Genomic DNA, 17,772 nt, shown 5'->3' on the forward strand with positions numbered 1-17,772 from the left:
CCCTTCTCTGTAATTCTCTTTTGAAAAACACTTTGTTTGAGTAGGAAAAAACAAAGATTAATAATAAAACCAAGGGTCTTTTAATACCGTGGCCAGGATTCGAACCTGGGTTATTGCGGCCACAACGCAAGGTACTAACCACTATACGATCACGGCTGTGCCCCTCTCTGTAAATCTCTTATGAAAAACACTTTTGTTTGAGTAGGAAAAAACAAAGATTAATAATAAAACCAAGGGTGTTTTAATGCCGTGACCAGGATTCGAACCTAGATTTGCGGCCACAACGCAAGGTACTAACCACTATACGATCACGGCTGTGCCCCTCTCTGTAAACCTCTTATGAAAAACACTTTTGTTTGAGTAGAAAAAACAAAGATTAATAATAAAACCAAGGGTCTTTTAATGCCGTGACCAGGATTCGAACCTGGGTTATTGCGGCCACAACGTAAGGTACTAACCACAATACGATCACGGCTGTGCCCCTCTCTGTAATTCTCTCATGAAAAACACTGTTGTTTGAGTAGGAAAAAACAAAGATTAATAATAAAACCAAGGGTGTTTTAATGCCGTGACCAGGATTCGAACCTGGGTTATTGCGGCCACAACGCAAGGTACTAACCACTATACGATCACGGCTGTGCCCCTCTCTGTAACTTTAATATGAAAAACACCTTTGTTTGAGTAGGAAAAAACAAAGATTAATAATAAAACCAAGCGTCTTTTAATGCCGTGACCAGGATTCGAACCTAGATTTGCGGCCACAACGCAAGGTACTAACCACTATACGATCATGGCTGTGCCCCTCTCTGTAAACCTCTTATGAAAAACACTTTTGTTTGAGTAGGAAAAAACAAAGATTAATAATAAAACCAAGGGTCTTTTAATGCCGTGACCAGGATTCGAACCTGGGTTATTGCGGCCACAACGTAAGGTACTAACCACTATACGATCACGGCTGTGCCCCTCTCTGTAAATCTCTTATGAAAAACACTTTTGTTTGAGTAGGAAAAAACAAAGATTAATAATAAAACCAAGGTTGTTTTAAAGCCGTGACCAGGATTCGAACCTGGGTTATTGCGGCCACAACGCAAGGTACTAACCACTATACGATCACGGCTGGGCCCCTCTCTGTAATTCTCTTATGAAAAAGACTTTGTTTGAGTAGGAAAAAACAAAGATTAATAATAAAAACAAGGGCCTTCTAATGCCGTGACCAGGATTCGAACCTGGGTTATTGCGGCCACAACGCAAGGTACTAACCACTATACGATCACGGCTGTGCCCTTCTCTGTAATTCTCTTTTGAAAAACACTTTGTTTGAGTAGGAAAAAACAAAGATTAATAATAAAACCAAGGGTCTTTTAATACCGTGGCCAGGATTCGAACCTGGGTTATTGCGGCCACAACGCAAGGTACTAACCACTATACGATCACGGCTGTGCCCCTCTCTGTAAATCTCTTATGAAAAACACTTTTGTTTGAGTAGGAAAAAACAAAGATTAATAATAAAACCAAGGGTGTTTTAATGCCGTGACCAGGATTCGAACCTAGATTTGCGGCCACAACGCAAGGTACTAACCACTATACGATCACGGCTGTGCCCCTCTCTGTAAACCTCTTATGAAAAACACTTTTGTTTGAGTAGAAAAAACAAAGATTAATAATAAAACCAAGGGTCTTTTAATGCCGTGACCAGGATTCGAACCTGGGTTATTGCGGCCACAACGTAAGGTACTAACCACTATACGATCACGGCTGTGCCCTTCTCTGTAATTCTCTCATGAAAAACACTGTTGTTTGAGTAGGAAAAAACAAAGATTAATAATAAAACCAAGGGTGTTTTAATGCCGTGACCAGGATTCGAACCTGGGTTATTGCGGCCACAACGCAAGGTACTAACCACTATACGATCACGGCTGTGCCCCTCTCTGTAAACCTCTTATGAAAAACACTTTTGTTTGAGTAGGAAAAAACAAAGATTAATAATAAAACCAAGCGTCTTTTAATGCCGTGACCAGGATTCGAACCTAGATTTGCGGCCACAACGCAAGGTACTAACCACTATACGATCACGGCTGTGCCCCTCTCTGTAAACCTCTTATGAAAAACACTTTTGTTTGAGTAGGAAAAAACAAAGATTAATAATAAAACCAAGGGTCTTTTAATGCCGTGACCAGGATTCGAAACTGGGTTATTGCGGCCACAACGTAAGGTACTAACCACTATACGATCACGGCTGTGCCCCTCTCTGTAAATCTCTTATGAAAAACACTTTTGTTTGAGTAGGAAAAAACAAAGATTAATAATAAAACCAAGGTTGTTTTAAAGCCGTGACCAGGATTCGAACCTGGGTTATTGCGGCCACAACGCAAGGTACTAACCACTATACGATCACGGCTGTGCCCCTCTCTGTAAATCTCTTATGAAAAACACTTTTGTTTAAGTAGGAAAAAACAAAGATTAATAATAAAACCAAGGGTGTTTTAATGCCGTGACCAGGATTCGAACCTAGATTTGCGGCCACAACGCAAGGTACTAACCACTATACGATCACGGCTGTGCCCCTCTCTGTAAACCTCTTATGAAAAACACTTTTGTTTGAGTAGAAAAAACAAAGATTAATAATAAAACCAAGGGTCTTTTAATGCCGTGACCAGGATTCGAACCTGGGTTATTGCGGCCACAACGTAAGGTACTAACCACTATACGATCACGGCTGTGCCCCTCTCTGTAATTCTCTCATGAAAAACACTGTTGTTTGAGTAGGAAAAAACAAAGATTAATAATAAAACCAAGGGTGTTTTAATGCCGTGACCAGGATTCGAACCTGGGTTATTGCGGCCACAACGCAAGGTACTAACCACTATACGATCACGGCTGTGCCCCTCTCTGTAACTTTAATATGAAAAACACCTTTGTTTGAGTAGGAAAAAACAAAGATTAATAATAAAACCAAGCGTCTTTTAATGCCGTGACCAGGATTCGAACCTAGATTTGCGGCCACAACGCAAGGTACTAACCACTATACGATCACGGCTGTGCCCCTCTCTGTAAACCTCTTATGAAAAACACCTTTGTTTGAGTAGGAAAAAACAAAGATTAATAATAAAACCAAGGGTCTTTTAATGCCGTGACCAGGATTCGAACCTGGGTTATTGCGGCCACAACGTAAGGTACTAACCACTATACGATCACGGCTGTGCCCCTCTCTGTAAATCTCTTATGAAAAACACTTTTGTTTGAGTAGGAAAAAACAAAGATTAATAATAAAACCAAGGTTTTTTTAAAGCCGTGACCAGGATTCGAACCTGGGTTATTGCGGCCACAACGCAAGGTACTAACCACTATACGATCACGGCTGGGCCCCTCTCTGTAATTCTCTTATGAAAAACACTTTGTTTGAGTAGGAAAAAACAAAGATTAATAATAAAAACAAGGGCCTTTTAATGCCGTGACCAGGATTCGAACCTGGGTTATTGCGGCCACAACGTAAGGTACTAACCACTATACGATCACGGCTGTGCCCCTCTCTGTAATTCTCTCATGAAAAACACTGTTGTTTGAGTAGGAAAAAACAAAGATTAATAATAAAACCAAGGGTGTTTTAATGCCGTGACCAGGATTCGAACCTGGGTTATTGCGGCCACAACGCAAGGTACTAACCACTATACGATCACGGCTGTGCCCTTCTCTGTAATTCTCTTTTGAAAAACACTTTTGTTTGAGTAGGAAAAAACAAAGATTAATAATAAAACCAAGGGTCTTTTAATACCGTGGCCAGGATTCGAACCTGGGTTATTGCGGCCACAACGCAAGGTACTAACCACCATACGATCACGGCTGTGCCCCTCTCTGTAAACCTCTTATGAAAAACACTTTTGTTTGAGTAGAAAAAACAAAGATTAATAATAAAACCAAGGGTCTTTTAATGCCGTGACCAGGATTCGAACCTGGGTTATTGCGGCCACAACGTAAGGTACTAACCACTATACGATCACGGCTGTGCCCCTCTCTGTAATTCTCTCATGAAAAACACTGTTGTTTGAGTAGGAAAAAACAAAGATTAATAATAAAACCAAGGGTGTTTTAATGCCGTGACCAGGATTCGAACCTGGGTTATTGCGGCCACAACGCAAGGTACTAACCACTATACGATCACGGCTGTGCCCCTCTCTGTAACTTTAATATGAAAAACACCTTTGTTTGAGTAGGAAAAACAAAGATTAATAATAAAACCAAGCGTCTTTTAATGCCGTGACCAGGATTCGAACCTAGATTTGCGGCCACAACGCAAGGTACTAACCACTATACGATCACGGCTGTGCCCCTCTCTGTAAACCTCTTATGAAAAACACCTTTGTTTGAGTAGGAAAAAACAAAGATTAATAATAAAACCAAGGGTGTTTTAATGCCGTGACCAGGATTCGAACCTGGGTTATTGCGGCCACAACGCAAGGTACTAACCACTATACGATCACGGCTGTGCCCTTCTCTGTAATTCTCTTTTGAAAAACACTTTTGTTTGAGTAGGAAAAAACAAAGATTAATAATAAAACCAAGGGTCTTTTAATACCGTGGCCAGGATTCGAACCTGGGTTATTGCGGCCACAACGCAAGGTACTAACCACCATACGATCACGGCTGTGCCCCTCTCTGTAAACCTGTTATGAAAAACACTTTTGTTTGAGTAGAAAAAACAAAGATTAATAATAAAACCAAGGGTCTTTTAATGCCGTGACCAGGATTCGAACCTGGGTTATTGCGGCCACAACGTAAGGTACTAACCACTATACGATCACGGCTGTGCCCCTCTCTGTAATTCTCTCATGAAAAACACTGTTGTTTGAGTAGGAAAAAACAAAGATTAATAATAAAACCAAGGGTGTTTTAATGCCGTGACCAGGATTCGAACCTGGGTTATTGCGGCCACAACGCAAGGTACTAACCACTATACGATCACGGCTGTGCCCCTCTCTGTAACTTTAATATGAAAAACACCTTTGTTTGAGTAGGAAAAAACAAAGATTAATAATAAAACCAAGCGTCTTTTAATGCCGTGACCAGGATTCGAACCTAGATTTGCGGCCACAACGCAAGGTACTAACCACTATACGATCACGGCTGTGCCCCTCTCTGTAAACCTCTTATGAAAAACACCTTTGTTTGAGTAGGAAAAAACAAAGATTAATAATAAAACCAAGGGTCTTTTAATGCCGTGACCAGGATTCGAACCTGGGTTATTGCGGCCACAACGTAAGGTACTAACCACTATACGATCACGGCTGTGCCCCTCTCTGTAAATCTCTTATGAAAAACACTTTTGTTTGAGTAGGAAAAAACAAAGATTAATAATAAAACCAAGGTTGTTTTAAAGCCGTGACCAGGATTCGAACCTGGGTTATTGCGGCCACAACGCAAGGTACTAACCACTATACGATCACGGCTGGGCCCCTCTCTGTAATTCTCTTATGAAAAACACTTTGTTTGAGTAGGAAAAAACAAAGATTAATAATAAAAACAAGGGCCTTTTAATGCCGTGACCAGGATTCGAACCTGGGTTATTGCGGCCACAACGCAAGGTACTAACCACTATACGATCACGGCTGTGCCCTTCTCTGTAATTCTCTTTTGAAAAACACTTTTGTTTGAGTAGGAAAAAACAAAGATTAATAATAAAACCAAGGGTCTTTTAATACCGTGGCCAGGATTCGAACCTGGGTTATTGCGGCCACAACGCAAGGTACTAACCACTATACGATCACGGCTGTGCCCCTCTCTGTAAATCTCTTATGAAAAACACTTTTGTTTGAGTAGGAAAAAACAAAGATTAATAATAAAACCAAGGGTGTTTTAATGCCGTGACCAGGATTCGAACCTAGATTTGCGGCCACAACGCAAGGTACTAACCACTATACGATCACGGCTGTGCCCCTCTCTGTAAACCTCTTATGAAAAACACTTTTGTTTGAGTAGAAAAAACAAAGATTAATAATAAAACCAAGGGTCTTTTAATGCCGTGACCAGGATTCGAACCTGGGTTATTGCGGCCACAACGTAAGGTACTAACCACTATACGATCACGGCTGTGCCCATCTCTGTAAATCTCTTATGAAAAACACTTTTGTTTGAGTAGGAAAAAACAAAGATTAATAATAAAACCAAGGTTGTTTTAAAGCCGTGACCAGGATTCGAACCTGGGTTATTGCGGCCACAACGCAAGGTACTAACCACTATACGATCACGGCTGGGCCCCTCTCTGTAATTCTCTTATGAAAAACACTTTGTTTGAGTAGGAAAAAACAAAGATTAATAATAAAAACAAGGGCCTTTTAATGCCGTGACCAGGATTCGAACCTGGGTTATTGCGGCCACAACGCAAGGTACTAACCACTATACGATCACGGCTGTGCCCTTCTCTGTAATTCTCTTTTGAAAAACACTTTTGTTTGAGTAGGAAAAAACAAAGATTAATAATAAAACCAAGGGTCTTTTAATACCGTGGCCAGGATTCGAACCTGGGTTATTGCGGCCACAACGCAAGGTACTAACCACTATACGATCACGGCTGTGCCCCTCTCTGTAAATCTCTTATGAAAAACACTTTTGTTTGAGTAGGAAAAAACAAAGATTAATAATAAAACCAAGGGTGTTTTAATGCCGTGACCAGGATTCGAACCTAGATTTGCGGCCACAACGCAAGGTACTAACCACTATACGATCACGGCTGTGCCCCTCTCTGTAAACCTCTTATGAAAAACACTTTTGTTTGAGTAGAAAAAACAAAGATTAATAATAAAACCAAGGGTCTTTTAATGCCGTGACCAGGATTCGAACCTGGGTTATTGCGGCCACAACGTAAGGTACTAACCACTATACGATCACGGCTGTGCCCCTCTCTGTAATTCTTTCATGAAAAACACTTTTGTTTGAGTAGGAAAAAACAAAGATTAATAATAAAACCAATGGTGTTTTAATGCCGTGACCAGGATTCGAACCTGGGTTATTGCGGCCACAACGCAAGGTACTAACCACTATACGATCACGGCTGTGCCCCTCTCTGTAACTTTAATATGAAAAACACCTTTGTTTGAGTAGGAAAAAACAAAGATTAATAATAAAACCAAGCGTCTTTTAATGCCGTGACCAGGATTCGAACCTGGGTTATTGCGGCCACAACGCAAGGTACTAACCACTATACGATCACGGCTGTGCCCATCTCTGTAAATCTCTTATGAAAAACACTTTTGTTTGAGTAGGAAAAAACAAAGATTAATAATAAAACCAAGGGTGTTTTAATGCCGTGACCAGGATTCGAACCTGGGTTATTGCGGCCACAACGCAAGGTACTAACCACTATACGATCACGGCTGTGCCCCTCTCTGTATTTCTCTCATGAAAAACACTTTTGTTTGAGTAGGAAAAAACAAACAATAATAAAACCAAGGGTCTTTTAATGCCGTGACCAGGATTCGAACCTGGGTTATTGCGGCCACAACGCAAGGTACTCACCACTATACGATCACGGCTGTGCCCCTCTCTGTAAATCTCTCATGAAAAACACTTTTGTTTGAGTAGGAAAAAACAAAGATTAATAATAAAACCAAGGGGCTTTTAATGCCGTGACCAGGATTCGAACCTGGGTTATTGCGGCCACAACGCAAGGTACTAACGACTATACGATCACGCCTGTGCGCCTCTCTGAAATCCTCTTGTGAAAAACACTTTTGTTTGAGTAGGAAAAAACAAAGATTAATAGTAAAACCAAGGGTCTTTAAATGCCGTGACCAGGATACGAACCTAGGTTATTGCGGCCACAACTCAAGGTACTAACCACTATACGATCACGGCTGTGCCCCTCTCTGTACCTCTATTATGAAAAACACATTTGTTTGAGTAGGAAAAAACAAAGATTAATAATAAAACCTAGGGTCTTTTATTGCCGTGACCAGGATTCGAACCTGGGTTATTGGGCCACAACGCAAGGTACTAACCACTATACGATCACGGCTGTGCCCATCTCTGTTATTTCAATCATGAAATACACTTTTGTTTGAGTAGGAAAAAACAAAGATTAGTAATGAAACCAACGGTCTTTTAATGCCGTGACCAGGATTCGAACCTGGGTTATTGCGGCCACAACTCAAGGTACTAACCACTATACGATCACGGCTGGGCCCCTCTCTGTAATTCTCTTATGAAAAACACTTTTGTTTGAGTAGGAAAAAACAAAGATTAATAATAAAACCTAGGGTCTTTTATTGCCGTGACCAGGACTCGAACCTGGGTTATTGCGGCCACAACGCAAGGTACTGACCACTATACGATCACGACTGTGCCCCTCTCTGTAATTCTCTCATGAAATACACTTTTGTTTGAGTAGGAAAAAACAAAGATTAGTAATGAAACCAGCGGTCTTTTAATGCCGTGACCAGGATTCGAACCTGGGTTATTGCGGCCACAACTCAAGGTACTAACCACTATACGATCACGGCTGGGCCCCTCTCTGTAATTCTCTTATGAAAAACACTTTGTTTGAGTAGGAAAAAACAAAGATTAATAATAAAAACAAGGGCCTTTTAATGCCGTGACCAGGATTCGAACCTGGGTTATTGCGGCCACAACGCAAGGTACTAACCACTATACGATCACGGCTGTGCCCTTCTCTGTAATTCTCTTTTGAAAAACACTTTTGTTTGAGTAGGAAAAAACAAAGATTAATAATAAAACCAAGGGTCTTTTAATACCGTGGCCAGGATTCGAACCTGGGTTATTGCGGCCACAACGCAAGGTACTAACCACTATACGATCACGGCTTTGCCCCTCTCTGTAAATCTCTTATGAAAAACACTTTTGTTTGAGTAGGAAAAAACAAAGATTAATAATAAAACCAAGGGTGTTTTAATGCCGTGACCAGGATTCGAACCTAGACTTGCGGCCACAACGCAAGGTACTAACCACTATACGATCACGGCTGTGCCCCTCTCTGTAAACCTCTTATGAAAAACACTTTTGTTTGAGTAGAAAAAACAAAGATTAATAATAAAACTAAGGGTCTTTTAATGCCGTGACCAGGATTCGAACCTGGGTTATTGCGGCCACAACGTAAGGTACTAACCACTATACGATCACGGCTGTGCCCCTCTCTGTAATTCTCTCATGAAAAACACTTTTGTTTGAGTAGGAAAAAACAAAGATTAATAATAAAACCAAGGGCGTTTTAATGCCGTGACCAGGATTCGAACCTGGGTTATTGCGGCCACAACGCAAGGTACTAACCACTATACGATCACGGCTGTGCCCCTCTCTGTAACTTTAATATGAAAAACACCTTTGTTTGAGTAGGAAAAAACAAAGATTAATAATAAAACCAAGCGTCTTTTAATGCCGTGACCAGGATTCGAACCTAGACTTGCGGCCACAACGCAAGGTACTAACCACTATACGATCACGGCTGTGCCCCTCTCTGTAAACCTCTTATGAAAAACACTTTTGTTTGAGTAGGAAAAAACAAAGATTAATAATAAAACCAAGGGTCTTTTAATGCCGTGACCAGGATTCGAACCTGGGTTATTGCGGCCACAACGTAAGGTACTAACCACTATACGATCACGGCTGTGCCCCTCTCTGTAAATCTCTTATGAAAAACACTTTTGTTTGAGTTAGAAAAAACAAAGATTAATAATAAAACCAAGGGTGTTTTAAAGCCGTGACCAGGATTCGAACCTGGGTTATTGCGGCCACAACGCAAGGTACTAACCACTATACGATCACGGCTGTGCCCCTCTCTGTAATTCTTTTATGTAAAACACTTTTGTTTGAGTAGGAAAAAACAAAGATTAATAATAGAACCAAGGGTCTTTTAATGCCGTGACCAGGATTCGAACCTGGGTTATTGTGGCCATAACGCAAGGTACTAACCACTATACGATCACGGCTGTGCCCCTCTCTGAAATTCTCTCATGAAAAACACTTTTGTTTGAGTAGGAAAAAACAAACAATAATAAAACCAAGGGTCTCTTAATGCCGTGACCAGGATTCGAACCTGGGTTATTACGGCCACAACGCAAGGTACTAACCACTATACGATCGCGGCTGTGCCCCTCTCTGTAATCCTCTTGTGAAAAACACTTTTGTTTGAGTAGGAAAAAACAAAGATTGATAGTAAAACCAAGGGTCTTTTTATGCCGTGACCAGGATTCGAACCTAGGTTATTGCGCCACAACTCAAGGTACTAACCACTATACGATCACGGCTGTGCCCCTCTCTGTAACTCTATTATGTAAAACACCTTTGTTTGAGTAGGAAAAAACAAAGATTAATAATAAAACCAAGGGTCTTTTATTGCCGTGACCAGGATTCGAACCTGGGTTATTGCGGCCAAAATGCAAGGTACTAACCACAATACGATCACGGCTGTGCCCCTCTCTGTATTTCTCTCATGAAAAACACTTTTGTTTGAGTAGGAAAAAACAAACAATAATAAAACCAAGGGTCTTTTAATACCGTGACCAGGATTCGAACCTGGGTTATTGCGGCCACAACGCAAGGTACTTACCACTATACGATCACGGCTGTGCCCCTCTCTGTAATCCTCTTATGAAAAACACTTTTGTTTGAGTAAGAAAAAACAAAGATTAATAATAAAACCTAGGGTCTTTTAATGCCGTGACCAGGATTCGAACCTGGGTTATTGCGGCCACAACGCAAGGTACTAACCACTATACGATCACGGCTGTGCCCCTCCCTGTAATTCTCTCATGAAAAACACTTTTGTTTGAGTAGGAAAAAACAAACAATAATAACACCAAGGGTCTTTTAATGCCGTGACCAGGATTCGAACCTGGGTTATTGCGGCCACAACGCAAGGTACTTACGACTATACGATCACGGCTGTGCCCATCTCTGTAATCCTCTTATGAAAAACACTTTTGTTTGAGGAGGAAAAAACAAATATTAATAATAAAACCAAGGGTCTTTTAATGCCGTGACCAGGATTCGAACCTGGGTTATTGCGGCCACAACGCAAGATACTAACCACTATACGATCGCGCCTGTGCCCCTCTCTGTAAATCTCTTATGAAAAACACTTTTGTTTGAGTAGGAAAAAACAAAGATTAATAATAAAACCAAGGGTGTTTTAAAGCCGTGACCAGGATTCGAACCTGGGTTATTGCGGCCACAACGCAAGGTACTCACCACTATACGATCACGGCTGTGCCCCACTCTGTAATCCTCTTATGAAAAACACTTTTTTTTGAGTAGGAAAAAACAAAGATTAATAATAGAACCAAGGGTCTTTTAATGCCGTGACCAGGATTCGAACCTGGGTTATTGTGGCCACAACGCAAGGTACTAACCACTATACGATCACGGCTGTGCCCCTCTCTGTAATTCTCTCATGAAAAACACTTTTGTTTGAGTAGGAAAAAACAAACAATAATAAAACCAAGGGTCTTTTAATACCGTGACCAGGATTCGAACCTGGGTTATTGCGGCCACAACGCAAGGTACTAATCACGGCTGTGCCCCTCTCTGTAATTGTCTTACGAAAAACACTTTTGTTTGAGTAGGAAAAAACAAAGATTAATAATAAAAACAAGGGCCTTTTAATGCCGTGACCAGGATTCGAACCTGGGTTATTGCGGCCACAACGCAAGGTACTAACCACTATACGATCACGGCTGTGCCCTTCTCTGTAATTCTCTTTTGAAAAACACTTTTGTTTGAGTAGGAAAAAACAAAGATTAATAATAAAACCAAGGGTCTTTTAATACCGTGGCCAGGATTCGAACCTGGGTTATTGCGGCCACAACGCAAGGTACTAACCACTATACGATCACGGCTTTGCCCCTCTCTGTAAATCTCTTATGAAAAACACTTTTGTTTGAGTAGGAAAAAACAAAGATTAATAATAAAACCAAGGGTGTTTTAATGCCGTGACCAGGATTCGAACCTAGACTTGCGGCCACAACGCAAGGTACTAACCACTATACGATCACGGCTGTGCCCCTCTCTGTAAACCTCTTATGAAAAACACTTTTGTTTGAGTAGAAAAAACAAAGATTAATAATAAAACTAAGGGTCTTTTAATGCCGTGACCAGGATTCGAACCTGGGTTATTGCGGCCACAACGTAAGGTACTAACCACTATACGATCACGGCTGTGCCCCTCTCTGTAATTCTCTCATGAAAAACACTTTTGTTTGAGTAGGAAAAAACAAAGATTAATAATAAAACCAAGGGCGTTTTAATGCCGTGACCAGGATTCGAACCTGGGTTATTGCGGCCACAACGCAAGGTACTAACCACTATACGATCACGGCTGTGCCCCTCTCTGTAACTTTAATATGAAAAACACCTTTGTTTGAGTAGGAAAAAACAAAGATTAATAATAAAACCAAGCGTCTTTTAATGCCGTGACCAGGATTCGAACCTAGACTTGCGGCCACAACGCAAGGTACTAACCACTATACGATCACGGCTGTGCCCCTCTCTGTAAACCTCTTATGAAAAACACTTTTGTTTGAGTAGGAAAAAACAAAGATTAATAATAAAACCAAGGGTCTTTTAATGCCGTGACCAGGATTCGAACCTGGGTTATTGCGGCCACAACGTAAGGTACTAACCACTATACGATCACGGCTGTGCCCCTCTCTGTAAATCTCTTATGAAAAACACTTTTGTTTGAGTTAGAAAAAACAAAGATTAATAATAAAACCAAGGGTGTTTTAAAGCCGTGACCAGGATTCGAACCTGGGTTATTGCGGCCACAACGCAAGGTACTAACCACTATACGATCACGGCTGTGCCCCTCTCTGTAATTCTTTTATGTAAAACACTTTTGTTTGAGTAGGAAAAAACAAAGATTAATAATAGAACCAAGGGTCTTTTAATGCCGTGACCAGGATTCGAACCTGGGTTATTGTGGCCACAACGCAAGGTACTAACCACTATACGATCACGGCTGTGCCCCTCTCTGAAATTCTCTCATGAAAAACACTTTTGTTTGAGTAGGAAAAAACAAACAATAATAAAACCAAGGGTCTCTTAATGCCGTGACCAGGATTCGAACCTGGGTTATTACGGCCACAACGCAAGGTACTAACCACTATACGATCGCGGCTGTGCCCCTCTCTGTAATCCTCTTGTGAAAAACACTTTTGTTTGAGTAGGAAAAAACAAAGATTGATAGTAAAACCAAGGGTCTTTTTATGCCGTGACCAGGATTCGAACCTAGGTTATTGCGCCACAACTCAAGGTACTAACCACTATACGATCACGGCTGTGCCCCTCTCTGTAACTCTATTATGAAAAACACCTTTGTTTGAGTAGGAAAAAACAAAGATTAATAATAAAACCAAGGGTCTTTTATTGCCGTGACCAGGATTCGAACCTGGGTTATTGCGGCCAAAATGCAAGGTACTAACCACAATACGATCACGGCTGTGCCCCTCTCTGTATTTCTCTCATGAAAAACACTTTTGTTTGAGTAGGAAAAAACAAACAATAATAAAACCAAGGGTCTTTTAATACCGTGACCAGGATTCGAACCTGGGTTATTGCGGCCACAACGCAAGGTACTTACCACTATACGATCACGGCTGTGCCCCTCTCTGTAATCCTCTTATGAAAAACACTTTTGTTTGAGTAAGAAAAAACAAAGATTAATAATAAAACCTAGGGTCTTTTAATGCCGTGACCAGGATTCGAACCTGGGTTATTGCGGCCACAACGCAAGGTACTAACCACTATACGATCACGGCTGTGCCCCTCCCTGTAATTCTCTCATGAAAAACACTTTTGTTTGAGTAGGAAAAAACAAACAATAATAACACCAAGGGTCTTTTAATGCCGTGACCAGGATTCGAACCTGGGTTATTGCGGCCACAACGCAAGGTACTTACGACTATACGATCACGGCTGTGCCCATCTCTGTAATCCTCTTATGAAAAACACTTTTGTTTGAGGAGGAAAAAACAAATATTAATAATAAAACCAAGGGTCTTTTAATGCCGTGACCAGGATTCGAACCTGGGTTATTGCGGCCACAACGCAAGATACTAACCACTATACGATCGCGCCTGTGCCCCTCTCTGTAAATCTCTTATGAAAAACACTTTTGTTTGAGTAGGAAAAAACAAATATTAATAATAAAACCAAGGGTGTTTTAAAGCCGTGACCAGGATTCGAACCTGGGTTATTGCGGCCACAACGCAAGGTACTCACCACTATACGATCACGGCTGTGCCCCACTCTGTAATCCTCTTATGAAAAACACTTTTTTTTGAGTAGGAAAAAACAAAGATTAATAATAGAACCAAGGGTCTTTTAATGCCGTGACCAGGATTCGAACCTGGGTTATTGTGGCCACAACGCAAGGTACTAACCACTATACGATCACGGCTGTGCCCCTCTCTGTAATTCTCTCATGAAAAACACTTTTGTTTGAGTAGGAAAAAACAAACAATAATAAAACCAAGGGTCTTTTAATACCGTGACCAGGATTCGAACCTGGGTTATTGCGGCCACAACGCAAGGTACTAATCACGGCTGTGCCCCTCTCTGTAATTGTCTTACGAAAAACACTTTTGTTTGAGTAGGAAAAAACAAAGATTAATAATAAAACCAAGGGTCTTTTAATGCCGTGACCAGGATTCGAACCTGGTTTATTGCGGCCACAACGCAAGGTACTAACCACTATACGATCGCGGCTGTGCCCCTCTCAGTAATTCTCTTGTGAAAAACACTTTTGTTTGAGTAGGAAAAAACAAAGATTAATAGTAAAACCAAGGGTCTTTTTATGCCGTGACCAGGATTCGAACCTAGGTTATTGCGCCACAACTCAAGGTACTAACCACTATACGATCACGGCTGTGCCCCTCTCTGTAACTCTATTATGAAAAACACCTTTGTTTGAGTAGGAAAAAACAAAGATTAATAATAAAACCAAGGGTCTTTTATTGCCGTGACCAGGATTCGAACCTGGGTTATTGCGGCCAAAATGCAAGGTACTAACCACTATACGATCACGGCTGTGCCCCTCTCTGTATTTCTCCCATGAAAAACACTTTTGTTTGAGTAGGAAAAAACAAACAATAATAAAACCAAGGGTCTTTTAATACCGTGACCAGGATTCGAACCTGGGTTATTGCGGCCACAACGCAAGGTACTTACCACTAAACGATCACGGCTGTGCCCCTCTCTGTAATCCTCTTATGAAAAACACTTTTGTTTGAGTAGGAAAAAACAAAGATTAATAATAAAACCAAGGGTCTTTTAATGCCGTGACCAGGATTCGAACCTGGGTTATTGCAGCCACAACGTAAGGTACTAACCACTATACGATCACGGCTGTGCCCCTCTCTGTAAATCTCTTATGAAAAACACTTTTGTTTGAGTTAGAAAAAACAAAGATTAATAATAAAACCAAGGGTGTTTTAAAGCCGTGACCAGGATTCGAACCTGGGTTATTGCGGCCACAACGCAAGGTACTAACCACTATACGATCACGGCTGTGCCCCTCTCTGTAATTCTTTTATGTAAAACACTTTTGTTTGAGTAGGAAAAAACAAAGATTAATAATAGAACCAAGGGTCTTTTAATGCCGTGACCAGGATTCGAACCTGGGTTATTGTGGCCACAACGCAAGGTACTAACCACTATACGATCACGGCTGTGCCCCTCTCTGTAATTCTCTCATGAAAAACACTTTTGTTTGAGTAGGAAAAAACAAACAATAATAAAACCAAGGGTCTCTTAATGCCGTGACCAGGATTCGAACCTGGGTTATTGCGGCCACAACGCAAGGTACTAACCACTATACGATCGCGGCTGTGCCCCTCTCTGTAATCCTCTTGTGAAAAACACTTTTGTTTGAGTAGGAAAAAACAAAGATTAATAGTAAAACCAAGGGTCTTTTTATGCCGTGACCAGGATTCGAACCTAGGTTATTGCGCCACAACTCAAGGTACTAACCACTATACGATCACGGCTGTGCCCCTCTCTGTAACTCTATTATGAAAAACACCTTTGTTTGAGTAGGAAAAAACAAAGATTAATAATAAAACCAAGGGTCTTTTATTGCCGTGACCAGGATTCGAACCTGGGTTATTGCGGCCAAAATGCAAGGTACTAACCACAATACGATCACGGCTGTGCCCCTCTCTGTATTTCTCTCATGAAAAACACTTTTGTTTGAGTAGGAAAAAACAAACAATAATAAAACCAAGGGTCTTTTAATACCGTGACCAGGATTCGAACCTGGGTTATTGCGGCCACAACGCAAGGTACTTACCACTATACGATCACGGCTGTGCCCCTCTCTGTAATCCTCTTATGAAAAACACTTTTGTTTGAGTAAGAAAAAACAAAGATTAATAATAAAACCTAGGGTCTTTTATTACCGTGACCAGGATTCGAACCTGGGTTATTGCGGCCACAACACAAGGTACTAATCACTATACGATCACGGCTGTGCCCCTCTCTGTAATTCTCTCATGAAAAACACTTTTGTTTGAGTAGGAAAAAACAAACAATAATAACACCAAGGGTCTTTTAATGCCGTGACCAGGATTCGAACCTGGGTTATTGCGGCCACAACGCAAGGTACTTACGACTATACGATCACGGCTGTGCCCATCTCTGTAATCCTCTTATGAAAAACACTTTTGTTTGAGGAGGAAAAAACAAATATTAATAATAAAACCAAGGGTCTTTTAATGCCGTGACCAGGATTCGAACCTGGGTTATTGCGGCCACAACGCAAGATACTAACCACTATACGATCGCGCCTGTGCCCCTCTCTGTAAATCTCTTATGAAAAACACTTTTGTTTGAGTAGGAAAAAACAAAGATTAATAATAAAACCAAGGGTGTTTTAAAGCCGTGACCAGGATTCGAACCTGGGTTATTGCGGCCAAAATGCAAGGTACTAACCACAATACGATCACGGCTGTGCCCCTCTCTGTATTTCTCTCATGAAAAACACTTTTGTTTGAGTAGGAAAAAACAAACAATAATAAAACCAAGGGTCTTTTAATACCGTGACCAGGATTCGAACCTGGGTTATTGCGGCCACAACGCAAGGTACTCACCACTATACGATCACGGCTGTGCCCCACTCTGTAATCCTCTTATGAAAAACACTTTTTTTTGAGTAGGAAAAAACAAAGATTAATAATAGAACCAAGGGTCTTTTAATGCCGTGACCAGGATTCGAACCTGGGTTATTGTGGCCACAACGCAAGGTACTAACCACTATACGATCACGGCTGTGCCCCTCTCTGTAATTCTCTCATGAAAAACACTTTTGTTTGAGTAGGAAAAAACAAACAATAATAAAACCAAGGGTCTTTTAATGCCGTGACCAGGATTCGAACCTGGGTTATTGCGGCCACAACGCAAGGTACTAATCACGGCTGTGCCCCTCTCTGTAATTGTCTTACGAAAAACACTTTTGTTTGAGTAGGAAAAAACAAAGATTAATAATAAAACCAAGGGTCTTTTAATGCCGTGACCAGGATTCGAACCTGGTTTATTGCGGCCACAACGCAAGGTACTAACCACTATACGATCGCGGCTGTGCCCCTCTCAGTAATTCTCTTGTGAAAAACACTTTTGTTTGAGTAGGAAAAAACAAAGATTAATAGTAAAACCAAGGGTCTTTTTATGCCGTGACCAGGATTCGAACCTAGGTTATTGCGCCACAACTCAAGGTACTAACCACTATACGATCACGGCTGTGCCCCTCTCTGTAACTCTATTATGAAAAAC

General features: G+C 41.1%; 34 non-coding genes across 34 annotated transcripts; all 34 read right to left on the reverse strand.

Moving 5' to 3' along the window:
- Window positions 1-564: 564 nt before the first annotated feature.
- TRNAH-GUG (transfer RNA histidin (anticodon GUG)) lies at window positions 565-636 on the reverse strand. Its single transcript has one exon. It is a non-coding gene; the product is annotated as a tRNA-His (tRNA).
- A 409-nt stretch (window positions 637-1,045) lies between these two features.
- TRNAH-GUG (transfer RNA histidin (anticodon GUG)) lies at window positions 1,046-1,117 on the reverse strand. Its single transcript has one exon. It is a non-coding gene; the product is annotated as a tRNA-His (tRNA).
- Window positions 1,118-1,205: 88 nt separating this feature from the next.
- Window positions 1,206-1,277, reverse strand: TRNAH-GUG (transfer RNA histidin (anticodon GUG)). The gene has a single exon. It is a non-coding gene; the product is annotated as a tRNA-His (tRNA).
- A 568-nt stretch (window positions 1,278-1,845) lies between these two features.
- TRNAH-GUG (transfer RNA histidin (anticodon GUG)) lies at window positions 1,846-1,917 on the reverse strand. Its single transcript has one exon. It is a non-coding gene; the product is annotated as a tRNA-His (tRNA).
- Window positions 1,918-2,326: 409 nt separating this feature from the next.
- Window positions 2,327-2,398, reverse strand: TRNAH-GUG (transfer RNA histidin (anticodon GUG)). Its single transcript has one exon. It is a non-coding gene; the product is annotated as a tRNA-His (tRNA).
- Window positions 2,399-2,806: 408 nt separating this feature from the next.
- On the reverse strand, window positions 2,807-2,878 carry TRNAH-GUG (transfer RNA histidin (anticodon GUG)). The gene has a single exon. It is a non-coding gene; the product is annotated as a tRNA-His (tRNA).
- Window positions 2,879-3,287: 409 nt separating this feature from the next.
- Window positions 3,288-3,359, reverse strand: TRNAH-GUG (transfer RNA histidin (anticodon GUG)). The gene has a single exon. It is a non-coding gene; the product is annotated as a tRNA-His (tRNA).
- A 249-nt stretch (window positions 3,360-3,608) lies between these two features.
- TRNAH-GUG (transfer RNA histidin (anticodon GUG)) lies at window positions 3,609-3,680 on the reverse strand. Its single transcript has one exon. It is a non-coding gene; the product is annotated as a tRNA-His (tRNA).
- A 410-nt stretch (window positions 3,681-4,090) lies between these two features.
- TRNAH-GUG (transfer RNA histidin (anticodon GUG)) lies at window positions 4,091-4,162 on the reverse strand. Its single transcript has one exon. It is a non-coding gene; the product is annotated as a tRNA-His (tRNA).
- A 247-nt stretch (window positions 4,163-4,409) lies between these two features.
- On the reverse strand, window positions 4,410-4,481 carry TRNAH-GUG (transfer RNA histidin (anticodon GUG)). Its single transcript has one exon. It is a non-coding gene; the product is annotated as a tRNA-His (tRNA).
- A 410-nt stretch (window positions 4,482-4,891) lies between these two features.
- Window positions 4,892-4,963, reverse strand: TRNAH-GUG (transfer RNA histidin (anticodon GUG)). Its single transcript has one exon. It is a non-coding gene; the product is annotated as a tRNA-His (tRNA).
- A 409-nt stretch (window positions 4,964-5,372) lies between these two features.
- On the reverse strand, window positions 5,373-5,444 carry TRNAH-GUG (transfer RNA histidin (anticodon GUG)). The gene has a single exon. It is a non-coding gene; the product is annotated as a tRNA-His (tRNA).
- Window positions 5,445-5,532: 88 nt separating this feature from the next.
- Window positions 5,533-5,604, reverse strand: TRNAH-GUG (transfer RNA histidin (anticodon GUG)). The gene has a single exon. It is a non-coding gene; the product is annotated as a tRNA-His (tRNA).
- A 569-nt stretch (window positions 5,605-6,173) lies between these two features.
- On the reverse strand, window positions 6,174-6,245 carry TRNAH-GUG (transfer RNA histidin (anticodon GUG)). Its single transcript has one exon. It is a non-coding gene; the product is annotated as a tRNA-His (tRNA).
- Window positions 6,246-6,333: 88 nt separating this feature from the next.
- Window positions 6,334-6,405, reverse strand: TRNAH-GUG (transfer RNA histidin (anticodon GUG)). The gene has a single exon. It is a non-coding gene; the product is annotated as a tRNA-His (tRNA).
- Window positions 6,406-6,974: 569 nt separating this feature from the next.
- Window positions 6,975-7,046, reverse strand: TRNAH-GUG (transfer RNA histidin (anticodon GUG)). The gene has a single exon. It is a non-coding gene; the product is annotated as a tRNA-His (tRNA).
- An 89-nt stretch (window positions 7,047-7,135) lies between these two features.
- Window positions 7,136-7,207, reverse strand: TRNAH-GUG (transfer RNA histidin (anticodon GUG)). The gene has a single exon. It is a non-coding gene; the product is annotated as a tRNA-His (tRNA).
- Window positions 7,208-7,296: 89 nt separating this feature from the next.
- On the reverse strand, window positions 7,297-7,368 carry TRNAH-GUG (transfer RNA histidin (anticodon GUG)). The gene has a single exon. It is a non-coding gene; the product is annotated as a tRNA-His (tRNA).
- An 86-nt stretch (window positions 7,369-7,454) lies between these two features.
- TRNAH-GUG (transfer RNA histidin (anticodon GUG)) lies at window positions 7,455-7,526 on the reverse strand. The gene has a single exon. It is a non-coding gene; the product is annotated as a tRNA-His (tRNA).
- Window positions 7,527-8,580: 1,054 nt separating this feature from the next.
- On the reverse strand, window positions 8,581-8,652 carry TRNAH-GUG (transfer RNA histidin (anticodon GUG)). Its single transcript has one exon. It is a non-coding gene; the product is annotated as a tRNA-His (tRNA).
- A 569-nt stretch (window positions 8,653-9,221) lies between these two features.
- On the reverse strand, window positions 9,222-9,293 carry TRNAH-GUG (transfer RNA histidin (anticodon GUG)). Its single transcript has one exon. It is a non-coding gene; the product is annotated as a tRNA-His (tRNA).
- A 409-nt stretch (window positions 9,294-9,702) lies between these two features.
- TRNAH-GUG (transfer RNA histidin (anticodon GUG)) lies at window positions 9,703-9,774 on the reverse strand. Its single transcript has one exon. It is a non-coding gene; the product is annotated as a tRNA-His (tRNA).
- Window positions 9,775-10,500: 726 nt separating this feature from the next.
- Window positions 10,501-10,572, reverse strand: TRNAH-GUG (transfer RNA histidin (anticodon GUG)). Its single transcript has one exon. It is a non-coding gene; the product is annotated as a tRNA-His (tRNA).
- Window positions 10,573-10,661: 89 nt separating this feature from the next.
- Window positions 10,662-10,733, reverse strand: TRNAH-GUG (transfer RNA histidin (anticodon GUG)). Its single transcript has one exon. It is a non-coding gene; the product is annotated as a tRNA-His (tRNA).
- Window positions 10,734-11,141: 408 nt separating this feature from the next.
- TRNAH-GUG (transfer RNA histidin (anticodon GUG)) lies at window positions 11,142-11,213 on the reverse strand. Its single transcript has one exon. It is a non-coding gene; the product is annotated as a tRNA-His (tRNA).
- A 397-nt stretch (window positions 11,214-11,610) lies between these two features.
- TRNAH-GUG (transfer RNA histidin (anticodon GUG)) lies at window positions 11,611-11,682 on the reverse strand. Its single transcript has one exon. It is a non-coding gene; the product is annotated as a tRNA-His (tRNA).
- Window positions 11,683-12,251: 569 nt separating this feature from the next.
- On the reverse strand, window positions 12,252-12,323 carry TRNAH-GUG (transfer RNA histidin (anticodon GUG)). The gene has a single exon. It is a non-coding gene; the product is annotated as a tRNA-His (tRNA).
- A 409-nt stretch (window positions 12,324-12,732) lies between these two features.
- On the reverse strand, window positions 12,733-12,804 carry TRNAH-GUG (transfer RNA histidin (anticodon GUG)). Its single transcript has one exon. It is a non-coding gene; the product is annotated as a tRNA-His (tRNA).
- Window positions 12,805-13,530: 726 nt separating this feature from the next.
- On the reverse strand, window positions 13,531-13,602 carry TRNAH-GUG (transfer RNA histidin (anticodon GUG)). The gene has a single exon. It is a non-coding gene; the product is annotated as a tRNA-His (tRNA).
- Window positions 13,603-13,691: 89 nt separating this feature from the next.
- TRNAH-GUG (transfer RNA histidin (anticodon GUG)) lies at window positions 13,692-13,763 on the reverse strand. The gene has a single exon. It is a non-coding gene; the product is annotated as a tRNA-His (tRNA).
- Window positions 13,764-14,171: 408 nt separating this feature from the next.
- On the reverse strand, window positions 14,172-14,243 carry TRNAH-GUG (transfer RNA histidin (anticodon GUG)). Its single transcript has one exon. It is a non-coding gene; the product is annotated as a tRNA-His (tRNA).
- A 1,198-nt stretch (window positions 14,244-15,441) lies between these two features.
- Window positions 15,442-15,513, reverse strand: TRNAH-GUG (transfer RNA histidin (anticodon GUG)). Its single transcript has one exon. It is a non-coding gene; the product is annotated as a tRNA-His (tRNA).
- Window positions 15,514-16,239: 726 nt separating this feature from the next.
- Window positions 16,240-16,311, reverse strand: TRNAH-GUG (transfer RNA histidin (anticodon GUG)). The gene has a single exon. It is a non-coding gene; the product is annotated as a tRNA-His (tRNA).
- A 727-nt stretch (window positions 16,312-17,038) lies between these two features.
- Window positions 17,039-17,110, reverse strand: TRNAH-GUG (transfer RNA histidin (anticodon GUG)). The gene has a single exon. It is a non-coding gene; the product is annotated as a tRNA-His (tRNA).
- Between the last annotated feature and the right edge of the window lie 662 nt (window positions 17,111-17,772).

Source organism: Phalangium opilio, unplaced genomic scaffold (assembly GCF_054372755.1).
Source record: "Phalangium opilio isolate 3A_F unplaced genomic scaffold, DU_Popi_V2 ptg000017l_1, whole genome shotgun sequence".
Taxonomy (NCBI): Eukaryota; Metazoa; Arthropoda; class Arachnida; order Opiliones; family Phalangiidae; genus Phalangium; species Phalangium opilio.